Raw genomic sequence first — 13,432 nt, 5'->3', positions numbered from 1 at the left:
CAAAATGATGGCCAAGCAGGTGAATTTAAGTTGTTTTAATAATACATGTGCAGTTAACTGTATAAATATACTACAATTTTCAAACACTTTTATTTACGCTAGAAATAGTTTTGATTAAAATTTGGAATTTTTCAAATAAAAAAAAAAAAAAAAAAAAAAAAAGATTAATTCCAAACGAAATAAAATATATACATACTAAAAAAAATGATTAAATGTTGTCGGCTTTGTAATAGAGATATAATATAATCTCAGAACAATTTATCGCATGATAGTTTATTTTTGCATTCAAAATGATACACGATGAGCCTATATTTTGTGCATCGTTAATAGTCGAATAGGCTTAAATCACGTCATTATTGAAATATTGTATAAGAATTTTCCAAAAATATTTAAAAAAAAACATTAGTCACTTTTTATGCCCAACCACACAGTAAAAGTATAGTTTGTAGGATTAAAAGGCCAAAAAAGCTTTTTTGAAGAAAAAAAATTATTAATTAATTCTTAGAAATTTATGACAATAGAAAGTGGAAATCCCCTTGAAGTAAGTATTTTCAGTTATTGCGTGATTATTGTTTTTAATTATATCAAAATTAAAAAATTGTTTGTTAAACTTTTTTTGAACAATACAAAAACCCAAAAACATTATATCTTATGAAAAAAACTTTCGTTTACGTACATGATTTTTTTTTTAAATTTTAAAGTAGAAATTTGCTAAAATGTTAGTCATTACTAGTATTTTTATATTAGTATAAGTTCAAACCATTTTAATACCAAAATTTAATTTTTCTTTCTGTAAGTGGTATCGCTGTATAACACTTATTATTAATGTTTTGTTAGTTTTAAATTGTTTGAAATTTTATCTGATGACTAAATAAAATTATGAATTTCTCGTTGTGCTAACTTTCTGTTACAATGAATATCACTGGGGAAATTTATAAAAAAAAAAAATAGGAAAAAAAAAAAAAACTTTAATCGTTTTGTTTTTCAAAGATGTAATTAAAAGTTGAAAAGTCAAAGATTCAGAAAATAGAGAATTTGGTAGATTTGTCGAAATTTAAAATAATATAATAAACTGATAACTTGCAGGCATAAAGAAACAAAGTGCTTATTTTGTAAATTTAGTGGAAAAAAAGAAAATAAAAAAAAAAAATAATAAATAAATAAAAAGACACAGGCTAATACATAAGATGAATGAAAGACTTTATCATCTGTACGAGCCGTTTGCAGAAAAAAATGGTCAAAACATTCGTTACACATTAAATTTATCATTATACAATACTTAAATAACTGCTCATCCTTCCTACGATTTTTCAATTTTTTTTTTTCTTCATCATAAAATTGAAAACAGACGGTACTGACACTAAAAAGTCTATTAAAAAAATAGCTGTGGCTTAGCAATTTTTTCAACTCGAGCGTGTATTGACACTTTCTCTAAGGTAATTTTGAGTTTGCTCTTCTTTTGGCCGAGGCGTCTAAATTCGGTAAAATATGCACATGAGAGCCAATGGAGCAGCGTGCAAAAGTCATCCAGCTGCTGCGGATTAAAATCAATTTTCCATACGTAACGTTAACGCCGCTGTATACCCACTCAACCCTCCACCCCTTCGAAAATACCGGATATTTGCAATTTCCGGGTGCCCGTCTCCCCGATCCCCTCAAACACATTGTGCACACACACACACACACGTATATGCATAACCCGCGGTATTTTCTCTCGTGTATACCGGCTGTGTGCAGATAATATATTATAACACCCGCCACGTAAGCGCAACGCGTCGCGGTTAAGCTAATCCGAAAAGGCAATTTGCGGAGAACATTCGACGAGGCAAAGTCGCGGCCCCCATCCGAAAACGAGTGAGCGAAACTTCGCCGGCCGATGGGAAATTGCGGGGATTACCGTCGTGAAATTACAGAAGTTTTTGTTATACGCCACGCACTCCCTGGATTTTGTATCATTTCCGCGTCAGAGTCGTTTGTTCGTTGGTTCCGATGCAATGCTTACTTCCATGAAACAGAGATTGACTGGGATGAGAGAGAGTGTCGATCACGGGTGAGGTAGATTTTTCTTGTAAAGTACCCACGACATTTTAAGGGAAAAAGTGTTTTAAAACTCTAGAAAATAAATTGAATTACAATTTTATTTTCCAACGAAAGCTTAATTCTCCTGACTGCCGTAGTACCAAATTAATGCATTGCTAGTTGTACGCTCGGGCGAGTATGGGAAACTTTTGTGCTTAATCATTTTAGCCGTGAAATTACTGTTGGCATTAAAGGAGATTCAAGATTTCAAGTCGAACGAAAAGTGTATTAAATCCGTGACTGGAGATCAATGAAAAAACTTTTGGAATTTCGCTAACGAACGGTAGTTGAGAAAAATTGGGATGAAATGTAACATTCGTCCGAAGTAGATTTCCGGATGATCATAAATTTTAATTAAGAGAAATGGCAGCTTGGAACTTTCGAGTATGGATTTGGCCATTACATAATTTACGGAGGACACCGAAATTTTCCAAGTTTCATTGCTCCGAAAGTTTTATCTTGAGCCATCTTAGTTCTACAAGTTTAGCGATTTATAACTATATTGTATTATTCAAATACTTTTTTTAAATATAAATTCATGCTTGTAAATTAAATTTTTTATTAAAAAGGAACGTATTGTCCTTTCTAAAAGATTTTTTTTCGTTATTTTTCTATTTTTCGTTGCATTATAACACAAGCAAAAAATAAGTAGGGCAATGCATTTTTTTGTGTTTTAGGTACTAACGAATATATATATATTACTTTTTATTTTTTACAAGGTAAATCGAATTCATTACTAAAAAAAATAAGTCCATGTATCGTGTTGTGGGTAATAATAGTTTAAAAAAATTTTTTTTTATCATAATGCATTATTTTTTTTAGATAAAATGTTTGTACTTAGTGGTGATAACAAACAAGGATTATGCAAAAAAATGCATTATACTAAAAAAAAAAAAAAAAAAAAAATTGTCAAACTAAGTATTTAAAATAATGGGTTTAACCAAATTTGCATGTATTTAATTAGGATTTTTGAAAAATAGAAATTTTTTTTTCAATCATAGTTGTAGAACTTACTTTTTTTTGTTCTCTTGCAATAATAATTTAGAACTTAATACGATTCAGGAATTTATATGTCAATACAGCCATGCTCTCTATTTCAAACGTCTTTCATTAATTCTTGAAATATTTTTATTTTTCTTTATATTTAGTTTAGAGACATTCCTGCATTTATCTTATTTCGGATTCAAACGAAAATTGCATTTAATTGCCACTTGTCAAAAAGTAAAAAAAAAATTAGTACAACTCCAGCATACACATAAGAAAGATAAATCTCTCCAAAGCTGTACGAATCTTCGTGCTGCAGCAGTTGTCGGAAAGTTGTTGACGTTCGAGCGCGAAATTACCAGAAAACTAATATTAAGTTACACCCAAGACCTTACTGCAACCTGATATTGCTCAACACACGGTAATCCATCGTTTTCCGCGCGCAAACAGCGAATAAAAACTGAAAATAAGGAAAATAACACACTTGTCTTCTGAGCGGTACTCGCTAGGGAAAAATATCTCCCGGCGATTCTGTTCCCGCGCTCGTTGAAAATGAAATATGCACGAAAACAGCTCGTGGCTGGCTATGTAGTATCATTCTTTTTTTTTTTTTTTTTTTTTTTTTTTTTTTTTTTTTTTTTCTGAACGAAATATATGTGTGCACGTGCGTGGAAAGGCATCACAAAGGAATATCGAGCGCTCAAAAATTAAGAACGAGACTGGAAAATTCGCTTCGGATCGTAGAGATGACGATCGCGAGGGCCACAAAGATCGGATGAGTAATGTGGCTCCCCAGCCGGCAGTTTTTTAAAAATATTTTATTGGACTAGAGACTTCAGTTCAATTGATTTTTTGTGAGAAATCATCGCTTTTTTTTTAGTACACTTTGTTTTTATTTTTTCGACTTTTGGAAATATTTTCTACATAGAGATCATGTAAAACAATTTATAATGACTGTATCACAAGAGTTTCTAAAAAAAAAGTTATTTCAGTGTTATTTTTTTCAAAATATCCAAAAGAAGTACTGAAATATATATTTACAAACAGTTGAAACGCAGGTAGTCCAATGCGAATTGTTTGTCCAATAGTGTAGATAATTTTCGTATTTTTCATTGCTCTGATGAAATAATTATTCACCACTAACGATACCTCATTTTCCATCAACACGACAAGAGACGTGCATCAGAGTATGTAATTGGATTAACGTTAACGTCATCCACCGACGAGATTTATTCTAGTGATTTAATTTATGCTTCTGATCCTTTTGCAACCTCATCAAATTAAATAATGTATTACGCGCCAGACCGTCCCCATAGTAAAACTGTAATTGCTAATAGCCATTTGAATTAAAAATTGACAGCTATTGTTAATTAACCTAATGCGATGATTTAGAAATACTTTTGGTGATTGAGCAACGCTACACTAATACATAATATTTACGTAATAGAATTTATCACAAAATCACGTAAATTTTTTCCTGGTACATGTAAATACGTAAGTACACACTCATTACAAGTCAATTTTCTGAGCTGCAAGAACTGTTAGTCGATAACGAACCCACCCCTCTTGAATGGCACTGGAAATTGAAAAACTTTTCCACCCTAATGAGAATCATAATTTTGACTCGTCGAGACACCAACTTTTTACCGCTAAACCGAGATGATGTATATACATACGTATATATGTATGTGCGCAAAACTTTTGCATCGCTCGTCCCAGCACGCGCTGCTTGCAAATTCAAGTAGCTGAAACACCCAAGTGTTTCCTCGTTTAAGAAGATCGTCCGTAAAAATGCCAAACCTGGGTGTACTCGTTATGCCGTCCTCCCTATCGCATGATGAAACTTTGGGAGTAACTCGGCCTTACAACAAGGGTAATAAAAAATTATGGCAAATATAGCGGTGGAAAAGCTCTCGTCAATATTTCACTGATGAGATTTTTGGGATTCCCGCGTCATCGATTCCGCGCCCAATCAACTTTCGTTTCACTAGTACAAATCAGTTGTCGCGAAGAGTCGAATTTTCATCCGAGTGTGTACGGATCGCAGTACACACAACCCACACAATAATGGCTGTGCTCCGTCGATTCGGCGTATCGACAATATGCGCCTGATTTCGAAATACCCGGATTGCGCTTTGTTTGGGCCCGTGTGTGCGCCTCGTGGATACCTCGCTTGGTTTACATTTGCGAGCGACCGTCCGATTTTGCGTAATCTTCTTTGCTAGCGAAATTTCACGCGCGCTAATGCAACCGTTAACTTTTGATTGCGCTGGATCATATGCTCGGGGATTCATACATCAGTGCGCCCTTGTCGGTGTTATGATTTGCGCGGTATTGCGTCAGAAAAAAAAATAACTCGTCAATGTTTGGGGATGGAAATTCGGGTTTACGTTGCATGTCATAACCGTTGGTCAATCAATTCCCGGACCGAGAATTTGTGTTTGGAAAAATTATAATGAGAAAAGATTTTTTTACTCAGATAATTACTTGGCTATGAATACAAGTAAATATGCATAATCATAGTTTGTAACGACTGATGTAAGGAGGATGGATGGATGATCTTCCGCCTCGATTTTAAATTAAATACCAATTTAGTTGCAACATTTGGTTGAAAAATTTAATATAAGTATGTTACGTTGTGTAAGATTTTAACTGATACTAATCAACTAGACATCGTATTTCTCAGTGTACACATAATCATAGATATAAGTAAATGTGAAAAGTAAAATATTTAAATTAATTGGTTTCAAAGAAATAAAATTTTTTTTGTAACAAAAAAATTAACAAATTTCTTCACTATATTCAAAACAAGCCATGATGATTGAAATTTCGTACAAATCAACATGTGACGAATGGTTGATTTGTTTATACGTACAGTAGCTAAAAGATTAATAAGTTATTTTTTGGAGCATCACAGCAAGTTTATCGCGACATTTCAATACTTATCCAAACAAGTTTCCTCTTTACAAGTACGATTAACAGGACTACACCATTGAATTGTCCTTAACCCCCTTTATTTCGCTTGTTTCTTCCCAAAACAATTTCAGCTCGAACATTTCGACAAATTCTACAATTCCACCGACGTTCGCGTATTAATGCCATACTCGTTAAAAAAGAAAAAAAAAATCACTCACCTCTCCGCACGTACCCTAACCCTCCATCGCTTAAAGCTCCACACCCCCCTCCGATGGAAGCTAATACAGCACGTGCCTGCTTCTCATCGTTCTTATACCATTCCCCGTGCGAGATCTATAGCTCCGACATGTTTACTCCATCCCGCTACTTTTTTTTTTTTTTTTTTTTTTTTTTTTCTTTCGGCCCACCGATTTATCTGTCGCGATACGTGACCGCTTGGTTTTCGAATACACGCACGTATAAGCCTTTCTTTTCGTTTCTCCCCTTTCTCGGCCAATGTCGCCGGGACATGTGTGACGGTTTTCAAGGATTTCGAGGATCCCCCGGGAGTCGGCTGGTAATCCTTGATTGCCCCGAGAGGAGATAATTGAAGATAAGGATTTGATGAATTTCGCTCTCTTCGTACGATAAAGAAAAAAAAAAAAAAAAAAAAAAAAAAAAATAGCCGTACTGCGGATCGTTGAATGAATCTTGAAGGGTAGTCTTTACGACACCATTGAAACGAAATTCGGCAGTAAAATCGGGAACTTTCAACCCACGCGGAGGTATGGGCCATGATGTTCATAGTCATTGGAAACTGTGAAAAATATCGTTGTTTTGACGAATACAATATTCCATTAACTAGGTGCATTACTAATACTTTGAAATTATAAAGAGGTACGCAAGAGGTACCATTTTAATAATAATGTTTTAAATAGGTACGTTGTATTCGTGAAAAAAAAGTTATGTATTATGCAAAATTGAAAAAAAAAAAAAAGAAAAAACATTACTGTATAGCAAATGCAACATTTATAGCAAAATATTTAAATCCTTAAAACATCGCAATTACAATAGAAATAGCAGTAATTGAAATAAATTATAAATTATATTTATGATGCATTTATTGTTCCAATACAAATATGTTTAACGATGCAGTTGAAGCAATTTTTTATTATTTAAAATAAATACTTGATAAATTTCTTACGTAATTTGTTTGATGTTTCACGTATAATAAGAAATGCAGAATAAAGATTGAAATAAAATATATTGAAGAGTATTCTGCATTCCTCAAACACTGCCCATCTCTGGCTGGACGAGACACGACGACAATCGATCGGATTGGAAAAAAGGAAGGGGGGGGGAGGGAATAATAATAATAAAAAAAACGAGTCGTAAATTTTGATTTTTCCGACACCAACTGCTCGCCGTTTTTCACTGACGACGTAACACGCGCGTCTGTCCATTACGGACAGGCGCTCCCGCACCTCCACTTTTTATCCTCATGCGCGAGACAGCGGGCTTTAAGCGTGTATTGTACATGCATTGTCTATATGGGGTTGCAGATGAGGGCTTTTAATCTTGATTTCGATTGTGCTCCAGTTGGGGACACATTTCACCTTTTTCAAGCTATAGTTGTGACACTTTGACGTCGGTGGCGCCGTGCGAAGCTGCAGGCCATTGGATCGAGGGGAGTGTATTGTCAGGAGCGGTATTCTGGCAGATTTTATTCGTACCACCTTTGGTTTAATATTACAATACGAACAAACCATTTCGCAAACAAACAAGCCGGCAAGTCGTGGTTCAGTACACATAGTGTAGGGCCAATTGATTATCTTTATTGGTACATTTGAAATTTTTTTTTTTTTTTTTTTTTCTTATTTCATTCAACTGATTGAATTCGTATTGTAAAGGATTTAACTAATGATTTTATACATTATGTTGCCTATCTTTATTATTACAGGTTCATACAAATAAGATTTAATATTATTATTTTACCCTTTTTTACTGTGATAAAAAATAATACGCGACACAGTACGGCCTACTGTGAAAGATTTATTTTACATATTACGTTTTATTCGTTTACACACAAGTATAATTGTGCATTGTCAAATTCATGACCAATAGTTATTATAACTTTCTCGGATATTTCCTGTGACATTAACTTTCATCATTTAATGTTTTTTCAACCCATACGGCACGAAAATATAATGAAACTTTGTCTTTTTAAAAAAAAAGTAAATGAAATGAAATCAAACTCGATTCTGTTACCTACAAATTACTGATGAAACACTCAAGCTCCGAAGCTCGAGCAGCATAAAATCCTTCGTTAAACTCACATAGATCCCGACAACTCCTCGGCTCCGTTTCTCCAAAACGACGTTGCTGATGAATAAAGCGAGTAGTTTGCGTAAACAGCAGCTGAGCTCTTTCGCAAAATACGTGTGCACGTGCGTGTGTCCTTCGTTGGTATACTCCTCGCGTGGTATCCTCCATGTCCTGATTACAACCAACGCGATTAATTGTAATTATTCAGGTGCACCTCGCGAGTACGGGGTTTAGCTCCAAAGCCGGCGAGAATTGCAAGCGGGGGATAGAGCTTATGGCCCCATTGAGCTTTTATGCGTCTCTGATTCGCTGTACACGCGACGACCTTTTTTTTGGTTCGTATCACTAAACGCTTCGTTCACTTTTTTTTTGGTCTTTTGATATACTAATATAACAGTTCAAAAAAAGAAGAATTCCATTTCAAGTTGACATTGAATGAGTTGCAAACGAGAATTAATTTTATTTAAATGATTTGCATATGTGCGCGTTTGTTTAATCAATTTATGTATTATGTTGAATAATAGAAATTGTGATGGTTGTTGAGTATTTATTTACATTTCATATTTATTCATTAAATTAAGTTTCAACACAGTTGTGGTACGTAGTTATAAGTACGGGTGTAATATATAACGATTAATTAAAATTAAAAAATCAATTATTTTATTTAAATGTAAAACAAGAGACTACGTAAAATGTTAACCACAATGTAAAAATCATTACGAATTGACATTCTATACGTATAAAATACCCACGTGTGTCCGTATATATGCAAGAACCCATATGCAATTAGACGAGAATGCAGTAAGCAATAACCCACCTATGCCGGCGTATTATATTGGCGTACGGAGTGGTTGATAAGCTGCATAGGTTACGTGATTGACATTTTGGCGGCTTGAACTGGAGGACTATGTGAAAGGTAATTTGAGAACAAATACAATTGCTGATCATAAAATTTGACGTACAAGTATATACGAGTGAAAAGTTTCGAAATGTAGATCATGTGGTTTTTATATAAAACAATAATAATTCAATTGTTGTCCTTACATTTTTTCGGGCCCCAAAGCCGAGATGTAAATGATCACCACCTACAGATGCTTCTTGATTCTGGTTGACATCATTTGAGTCTTTGTTCGCATTCTACTGCAACGGCGACTTGATTACGTATGAGGACGCACGACCGCAGTCTAACGCGAGCAGCTTTTCAATTGTACATGTATACGCGACTGGCGGGGCGAGGTTCTTCCTATTCTTCGCGAAAAAAGGGAAGAAAAATAACACATAAGGAAGATAAGAGCGAAAGAGACCAGATCTCCATGAAACGGTAAAAAGAAAAGTTTGCGTCAAGTAGAAGAGAGAGAGAGAGAGAGAGGAACTTTGGCGATAATGAATAATTCGAAAGCCGATAATTCTAATAGGCTGGAAAAGAGCGGAGGAATATGTGTGACCGTAAAAGTATGATTTATATGGAAGTTTTAAAGAAAAAAAAAACCTACCAGGTGTAGTGAGGTGGAGAAATAAGGGGGGCTACTTATAATTTATGGTAATGGGATTAGTCTCTACGTTGTACGACTACAAGGGGTGAGATCGGAGGGAGACTCGTTTGTCTTTAGCTCAATCGATGGATTATTTTACTTTTCTAACGCATGAGATTTTTAATGTCATGGAAACAGAAAAAAAGTAAGAAAAAGGTATCAGTCAATGAGCTCACTTTCAACCTCTGTCCTCCTTGCATATTACTCATAAGTTCTTGAAAGTTTGTTCATAAAAAAAAAAAAAAAAAAAAAAAAAAAACAGTTTATGATACATGGATATGTTTATGGATATGTAGATATCCTTGATTTACATTAATTTGAAATTATTTAAAAACAAAGCAAAATTTTTCAATAATGACGAGTTAACTCAAAAGACTAGAAACATCCGTGGTAATTATAAATTGTATAACCCGTGTGCACTACAATAGCGAGACCATGAGAGTTTATTCGATCATTGTAACAATTGCAGTAACTCGAGTGCAACCGACATTTTTTTTTATTTTAATTAAAATTAAATGCAGAACGAGCATGATCACGCACACGCGCCGCACCGCAATCCCCTTAGTCCCTGCAAGCTCTTCCATTCAATTTGCCGTGCACACGCGTCCCGACTTCGCGCCATTGAAGCGCATTACAATTAATTTATCGACGTGAAAAGTCAAGCTTCGTTTCGAAAAATCCTCGACGCTTTTGTCAGGTGATTGCGCGAAAGCGGAGGATTGGGGCACGTGTAGCACAATGGGAAAGTACGGATGGAAAATCGGCTGTAATGCAGGGGGGAACAATTCGCTCGATGTCGCGCCTGTCCGACGCGGCCAGTGCGCGAGTTGTTATCGATGACGTTGTTGGATTTTTCGGGATGATTTACGGTCGATGGATTGGAATTAATTAGGGGCTCGTAAGTTTTTCTTTTTTTCCCCCCTCTTTTCAATAGTTTTGATAAATAATGCGGCATTAATTCTCACACGTCACTGTAAGTAATTTTTCAACGCACCACAGTAAATGTTAATTGCTACGTGTATGAAAGAATCACTCTTTGAATGCATCGTGATTTTAAAAACCGCAGTTTCCGTAAATTGTGCTTTTTAAAAATTCATGTACCAAGTACTTTCGTTCGAGTTTAAAATTTTGCATCAATGACGGTTATTCCGCCATCAGGCGGCGGTATAGTGTGCCCATGTAAGAAAATGCGCTATGATTCCAACAACGTTTGGTTAGGCGGATGTAATTTTGCATTTTACCTCCTGATCGTTGTTTTCGCATTTACCATTTGCAATATTATTATACTCAGCTTCATCTATACACTCAAATTCTGTCTCTGTTATTCTACTTACTTCCACTTCATTGCCCACAAGAGTAATTGATTCGTAATCAGAGTAATAGGTATTCGCGATCCCTTTGATAGACATTTTTCAACTTTATCATAAATATTTAACATATCCTGGGTAATCGTTTAAAACGGAACATTAAAGGTACGTATTTGAAAAAAACCGTAGACTCGCAGTGCGAGGTAAAGTATTGCAGTCACCGCAGATTGAATTCGATGAATCGTGATACCTAACTTATATAATTTTATTATAATTGTGGATAAAAAGTGGGGCATAAGAAGCATAGGATTAAAATGGACGTGAGGAAAAAAAAGGGGTAATCCCTAGCTGCAGTAGCTTCCCACGTTAATGTTTTTCCGATATTGGCGGCGCTATACTGATGGGGGAAAAAGGTAAGGCGCCACCTATTTCACGCTGTAAATAAAAATGCAACAGCCCCAGACAGGGTGATGGTGGTGGTGTGCGCTACTCTTCGCCCCGGGATATACCAAGCACTTTCTTTTACTCCTTGGTCGGAGAGCTGTACGCGTGTTTACTGTGTAAGTGAGAAAAAGGAAAAGCCGGAAAGAGAAGATAAAGGGGTTGAACTCTTTTTTTTTTATGGAAATATTTTCCATCGTTGCAAAAGGAGGATGTGTGTCTTGAAGGTGAAGTTTTCTTTGGATAACTTTGAACTTTCATCGTTACGGCGATGGGCGAATGTTTGTCTTTGGGATAAAGAAATCTAAGAATATACAATAGTATAAAATTCGTAGTCATGATTATTTGAAGAAAAAAATCAATTTTTTATTAGTAACCGACGTATTGTTTGGATCTGATCGTTTTTCATTTTTGTTTTTTCAAAAACATACTACTGTGACAGTCACAAATGTACACACGGTCATTTATATGTCATTTATGTATGTTGTACTTCGAACATCACCGTAAGCGGCTTTTCAAAAGTTCTCCTCGCCACTCGAATTAATTATCTCAGCGTAAATGATGTAACAGCCGATGAGTTCAAAACAACTTGATTCAGACTATTTTTAAACAAGCTGCTTGTTCAATATAATATGATTGGAGGGATTTGCTCAGTACGATGATTCCATGCAAACGTTGTTTTTTTTATGTTGGATGAATTTACAAAAAAAAATTTTACGTCTAAAACGCAAAAAATTTTCACTATAATGAATACTAAATGTGTTATGTAAGCTAAGATCAATTATCATTTATAAATTTGCAATAGCTTACGTTTTAATATATGCCAACAAAAAAAACTAAACGTCACAAGAGTTAATCTTTTGAAAAAAAATTTCGCAAAATGTGGTTCATCATATTATGAAATCCTTACCAATAACCATTGAAAGCCAAAAACTATATTGTGTTTTATAACGTGACATAAAAATGGCCACAACATTGAGAAAAAATATTCGACGTGTGTATGATTAGTATGATGTTAGATGTACAATACGATAGTGTACAATCAGTGCGAAAGAGCAACAACATTTTGTAAATCCCATGCATTACCTCTAAAGTGACTTTCAATAAGTTACTAATTGAACAAAAGAGATGTTCCAATTATAATACTGGATTACAAGTTACTTTCAAAATGGCCCTAGTTGACTAACAGTAAGAAAAAAAAAAAAAAAAAAAAAAAATTAGTAAGACGTATTTTATCTGTATTTCCTTGACGTTATTATTATTTCATTGTACTGTACTTGGGAGCACCCTTAAATTGTTTTCTCCATAATTTCTTCTAATGATATTTCCAATTCAAAACTAGTGGGACCTTTCGAATTATCCTGGCGTTTTACCAACATACATCAGAAATCGCCATGGTTTTTCAAAGAACAGTAGCTCAAACCGATGAAACGGAATAAAATTCCTCACTCGCGTCCACACGAATCGTCGAGAGCTCCAAAACCCATCAAACCGTGCATGATAGCCAAATCGAGTGAACTTCCAATCACGGCAAACTCGATTAATCGAAGGACACGACCAACTTCCGCGAAATAGGTATACACGTATGTACATACAAATCTCCGCAAGCACCGCAAGCTCTTGACTCGGCGAGGAAGGTAATTACAATATTTGCGCTTCTCCACTTCAACCGGCACACCCAAGATATATCCAAACTGTCCGAGGGATTCCCGATTTTATTTACATACATCAGCCCTCGAGTTCTCGAATCTATGTGTGTGTGTGTGTGTGTTTTGCGAGGGCGCCCTCGCACGTTACGTCGAGCGGGGGAATGAGCTCTTGGACCAACTTCTGATTAATATTCACGTGCCAGCTCTCGTGACTCATTCG

At 35.1% G+C, this 13,432-nt stretch overlaps 1 protein-coding gene across 1 annotated transcript in view; it reads left to right on the top strand.

The window, feature by feature from the left end:
• LOC106638463 (putative G protein-coupled receptor No18) overlaps positions 1–13,432 on the top strand; it is a 38,893-nt gene that overhangs the window by 4,080 nt on the left and 21,381 nt on the right. The gene's annotated exons all lie outside the window — the stretch shown is intronic.

This window comes from Copidosoma floridanum, unplaced genomic scaffold (assembly GCF_036245765.1).
Source record: "Copidosoma floridanum isolate Cflo_tuat_1 unplaced genomic scaffold, Cflo_Japanese_pri ptg000012l, whole genome shotgun sequence".
In the NCBI taxonomy this organism is placed as follows: domain Eukaryota; kingdom Metazoa; phylum Arthropoda; class Insecta; order Hymenoptera; family Encyrtidae; genus Copidosoma; species Copidosoma floridanum.
The sequence above is the reverse complement of the archived record's forward strand: the minus strand, read 5'-3'. Positions and strand labels throughout refer to the sequence as shown.